This window comes from Peromyscus eremicus, unplaced genomic scaffold (assembly GCF_949786415.1).
Source record: "Peromyscus eremicus unplaced genomic scaffold, PerEre_H2_v1 PerEre#2#unplaced_106, whole genome shotgun sequence".
NCBI lineage: Eukaryota > Metazoa > Chordata > Mammalia > Rodentia > Cricetidae > Peromyscus > Peromyscus eremicus.
This window is the reverse complement of record NW_026734345.1, coordinates 55,973-61,884: the sequence shown is the minus strand read 5'-3', so window position 1 is coordinate 61,884 and position 5,912 is coordinate 55,973.

Here is a 5,912-nt window from a genome sequence, read left to right as displayed (position 1 = left end):
AAAGTTTTTTATACTCAATGTTCCAGGATCATGGGGTCTATCCATCTTTCGTAAGAAGATACAAATTTTTAATTCTGTGTTACAATCATGCTGGAAAAAGAATATCAGTAAATAAATGGGTGAGTTCATGAAAGATTGATTTTGAGAATGACATGCCTTATACAATTCCTTCAATACAATATGGGACATTTGTTGTTATTGTTGCATTCCTGTTTGGAGTCTGAACTTAGCTGTTTAACTTTAGCTCTTAGAACTCCATAATATGTTCCATGTTCAGTCATATGTATCCTAAAACCAAGTTCGTCTATCAGTGTGAGAAGACAATGTGACTAGCTCCTAGACATCACATGGTTGTTACATACATGAATGAATAATAACCGTGGTTATATGTATAAGGCTTCAAAGAGATCAAGAAAGTAAGCAATTTTATCATGGAAAGGGTAATTGTTTCATGATTCTCACACATAGTTGAGGGGTTGTGGATTTTTTTGTGTTTGATTTTATTTGTTTTTAGAAAATTTAAATTTATATCACGATGAATTAAAATCAAAGTCATCAACATAAAAATGAAAGTAACCCTCTACAGGTTAGATATGGTAACAACTGGCAAGGCAGGATATGCCTTATCTGTAGTTGTGGCACAAATGTTATATTGGTAACCAATTACTTTCTTATTGGATTTAAGGTGTGCTCAGAAGACAGCAATACATGCCTGGTGACATATTCTGGCCAAGATCCCCAAGGGCAAATCACTCCAATTAATTATCTAAGTGAACTTGGTATCAAACAGTCCTCTAAATTCATCTTCATATCCCCTGGTTAGTGCAACTCTACACTTAATTAGTGAAGCACATTTGTGCAGTGGACAGTCATTAACACAGATACCCAGAAGTCATCAGAGTGCAGAGACTAAGTGACAGTAGAATGGTCAGCCACATCTGGAAATATATATCAACCCACTGACATAGGCTCAGGGACCACCAAGAAGGAAGACAAGAACAGGTTTTCAAGAATCAGAGGTTAGGGATCACCTGATCAAAACAATATCTTCTGTACCAAATTGGACTGCGGTACTCATGAACTAATACCACTCTGTTTGCCAAAAAAAAGCCTGTAGATGAGCAATCCATTTAACCAAGAATGGAGATGGGAGTGGCTCCTTAATCCCCATGGCTAACTGAGAAACTACTGAACTGTGAAAGCCTCCAGAAGGAGAATCAGTTTTTATTAAAGGTTTGGCGCTTGCTACGTTAACCATGTTGTAGTAAATGACCTCACAGCCAGTACTGTATGGGCAACACATAGGGCACAGTGGCTTACATAAAATACAGAGGATAAAATGCTGGAGGCATTTTAAGAGAATACAATCAGTAATTTTGAATTTTGAATTTTCAATAAAAGATGAGATACTAGTCTAATCATTCATATTTTTATTTTCATATAAGGCATAGTTTCTAGTTAATACTATTTAAGTATAGGATTCATTTCTGCCATAGACAATTTTCTCATTCACGAAGTCCTTTAAAGTTTCAAGTCATCATGGTATCTTCTTCCCTGCTCTCCCACATGGTCCCCACTCCAGCTCCACCCTCCCATTTCCCTGTTCTCACCCCCTTTCCTTGCCCTCCATAACCCCTTCCACCCCTAGCCTGCTCATGCAGATCCCATCCACTTCTCCTTTGCTGGACAATCCATGTGTCTCTCCCTGTCAGCTAGCCTCTCCAAAGCTATAGGCTGCAGTCTGCCATCCCTTGCCCTACATCATGTGAGTGTGAAGAGGCAGGGTGCCGGGGAAGCTCTCAGGAATCCACAGGGATAACCCCACCTTGGACTGCTGGCAGTGATGGAGTGGGTGCCTGGAGTGGTCTACTCTGGTGACCGGTGTTGTGAATACCCTGTGATCGTATGAACTTTTCCCAGTGACTAATTGAGGTAGATGTAGGTTCCACAGCCAGACACCAGGCTGAGCTCCGTGAATCCAGTCAGTGGGAGAGAGGAGGGATTCCTGGGGTGGGGGTGGATGGGGAGATCATGATGGGAAGACATACAGAGATGACCAGCCATATTGGTGGAGACCCATGAACTGTGGACTAGTACCTTTGGAGCCCTTATGGGTCTAGACTAGACCCTCTGGATATGGGAGAAGATTGTGTAGCTTGAACTCTTTGGGGGACAGCAGAGAGGGGAAATGGGATTGGTCCCTGGTGCATGGGAAGACTTTTGTGAGCCCAGTGCCTGCTCTGTGGCACCTTGCACAGCCTTGGTGAGGAGGGGAGTGGCTTGTACCTGCCTCAGCTGGGTGTGCCAGGCTCTGCTGACTCTCCATGGAGACCTTGATTTGGAGGATATGGAGATAGGGGATGGCTTGGGAGGGAGGGTTGGGGGTGGGAGGAGGGAGGAGGTGGGAGCTGTGGATGGTATGTAGGGGGAGTAGAAAATTTCTTAATCAAAAAATGGGAAAAATAATTAAATTAAATGTGAAATGGAGACCGTGGTTTCCTTAATTTTTCAGTAAAAATTCTAATATAACTATTATGTAGTTTTAAACACTTTCCTTTATGAGAGGAATTAGAATTCTCAGAACAGAAAATCTACAAATACAACCACATTAAAAAATTGGCGACTAGAGGAAAAGAAAAATTGACGACTAGAGGAACTGTCAGCCACCTTGATTTTTCTCAAATAAAACCTTGAAGTGTTACATGAACATAAGCATTCAGATGCCATGACCGTCAGTCTGACAGCCAAGACGCTAATTAGTGGGTAGTTTGTCCAATATGGACATGTTGGACAAAGTTATTCATGTCTCAAGTAAGAAAGAGTGAAAAGACACAGTATTTTATCATGTTACTTAAAATGACAATAACTTGGAACTCACGAGTGACTTATATCTGGGATTTTCCCATTAAATAGTTTCAGACTCTTGTTGGCAACGAGCACTGAAACTATGTATACTGGGATATTGAGTAATTATATCCTAGGGACTGGAGAAGCAGCTGATGGAGTGATGAAATATTCCTGGTCCCTTTGTTTCCCCAACTAGAATCATTTGCTAGTTCTAGCATGGCTTCTAAACTGCCATCTTATCTGATCAACTTCAATTCTTAGTAACAACAGCAGATATACTAAAAACTTATTCCAAGGCCAGCAAGATGTCTTGGTGACAAGAGACACAGATAGACCTGAAGCTCTGAGACCAATCCCAGGATCCCACAATGACAGGAGAGAATAGATTCTGAGAACTATCCTCTGACTTCCACACCCTCACTTTAAGTGTCTGTATTTACACACAAATTTCGTGCTTGCATGCACACACACACATATACACACAAAATAAAAAATAATAAAAATTAAAATTCATACAATATTAAGAGTGTGATTTCTTAGTCTTTCATAAAAAACCTACCAGAAAAATTGTCATGCTAAATGATCAAATGGTAACAACACAAACAACTTTTGATAATTGGGAAAAGAACCTGAATTCCCATTATCTCCACTTTTACCCAACACTCTTATTTAATCAGTCAATGAAAGAAAAATTTGATTGTGAAGGGAAAATATAAATTTGTTATTTCCACTGGATGAAACTACAATGGTTAGATAGTCCAAAATTTTTAACTAAAGAGTGAATGATGAGCTGAGCAGGTCTGTATGACTTTCAGCATACCTAGAGGATATTGCAAATTCAATGCCACACCCCCAATAAAGTAAATATTAAAAAAGATTATTGTTACATTGTTTAGTAACAAGATATAGCCAAGCCAGTAGGGACTCAGTCTCCCCCATTATCAGGAGATCTCATGAGGATCCCCTTCATATATTTTAGGAAGTCTTCAGTGCACTAGGTTTCTAAACCATCCATCAACTGCTCCTCAATTTCAGCTATCTCTCCCCGGATTCCCTTCCTCAAGCCCATTTCTCTTCACCCTGCCCACCTGACACCCCATTCCTGTCCCCCCACCCTCATTCCACCCATAAATTCTATTCTATTTCTCCCCCTGAAAGATTCATGCATTTTCCCAGAGATTTTTTCTTTACCTAAGCTCTCTGCGTCTATGGATTATAAGTAGGTTATCATTTATTTAATGGCTAATACCCACACATAAGTGAACACATACCATATTTATCGTATTGGGCCTAGGTTATTTCAGTCAAGATGTTTCTTTTTCTAGTTCTATCCATTTGCTTGTAAATTTAATGATGCCATGTTTTTTGTCTTGTTTTTTGAGACAGGGTTTTTTTGTGTATCTCTGGTTGAACTGGAACTTTCTCTGTTGACCTAGCTGTCATGAACTCACAGAGATCCCTCTGCCTCTTCCTCTTGAGTCCTGGGATTAAAATCATGCACCACCGTTGCCCAGTTGATGATGTCATTTTTTAAATAGCAGAGTAACACTCCATTGTGCAAAGTTACCACATGTTCTCTCATATGAAACACATACATACATATGACATGAACTCAGAACACAGCTACTTGTGCTGAGTAAAAAAATCAATAGTAAAATGAATGACAAATGTGGGTAATAAAAGAGTAACCACCAGTAAAGTACACTTGTATACACCTATGAAAATGCCACACTAAATCCCATTATGTTATGCACTAATTTAAAAACTAACAATAATTAGTAGAAAGAAAGCATTAATTCTGAATGCTGTGATCAACACATTTAGTTTTGAAACATGAATTTTCTCATTTTCATATGAACATCTACTCCCATCACATCTGTCTATATCCACATCTTACACAGTCTTAGACAGCTCATCACAGAACCAGGGGGCCATGCATGTGTTAAATGTTGATTTTTAAATATTCCACAAGATCCAGAGAATAGCAGCCCTGTGTACCTCATCTCCAGTAATAAATAACATCTACCATCCTCACACCATGTAATTGCCCTGCTTTTGTGCTGTTTGCTTTATAGTCCATATTATCTAAAGGTGTTTCCTCAGCCCACACTCATCAATGAGTTCTCCCACTGGCAATACATATTCTAGAATGCAGCCACAATTCTATGATATGACAATGGAATAAGAACTACTTGCACATTAACACAGGCTTTATTCCCAGTTACTAATGTGTTCTAAGCTCCTGGACACAGTGCTGCTTTGGAGTCACTACTCAGATTTGAGATAAGCATGAGCAAATAGATAATGAAGGATAAATTTGAAGAAATAGGTCACCAGAAGGAACTGAATTCAGAGGAGATCATGTTTTATATCCAAATACGCAACTTAGTTTCTCATGGAGAATGATGGCCTGGGCATTTCTGGACACAGTATAAGGCAAGGAATTTGTGGATTTGACCTGATCATTGGAGCTTCACACAACGGAGAGCAGGAATAATAGTTGGTTATTTTGTCTCTGTGACTGATGTAGCATGGGCCATACTGCTCATGATCTATGAATGGTGGATGCCATACACATGAGACTGAGTCTCTCTTATTTGCACTTGGGAATAGAACACACAGTGTGTCCACATGAACTCTGATTGTCATGGGTCATTTCAATTCTTTACCTTCACATCTAACCGTCCATCTTCTGATACATTCTGCTGAGATCATTTCTAAAGGTGTTGAAACAAATAACTCATTGACGCTGTCCTGGGACCAATCTGCCCAAAATTGCTTTCTCCCATGGACCTCAATACCCAGGGATATGAGCTGATGTCATAGGACCTAAGGCTGAGATGTCCTCAGATTGTTTTACAACCCATGTTTTTGTACATCTGCTGTGAACCTCACCTGCAGAGCCCTAGGTCAGAGAGTGCTTGACATTTCTCCAGGGTAGTGGAGCCACGTGGAGAGCAAGGCATCTCAGCCACATAAGTGATCTCTCCAGTAGGCAGCAGACATAAAAGCAGATGTGTATACATGGTTATCCATTTGATAAACCCTTCTGTATCCACAGACCA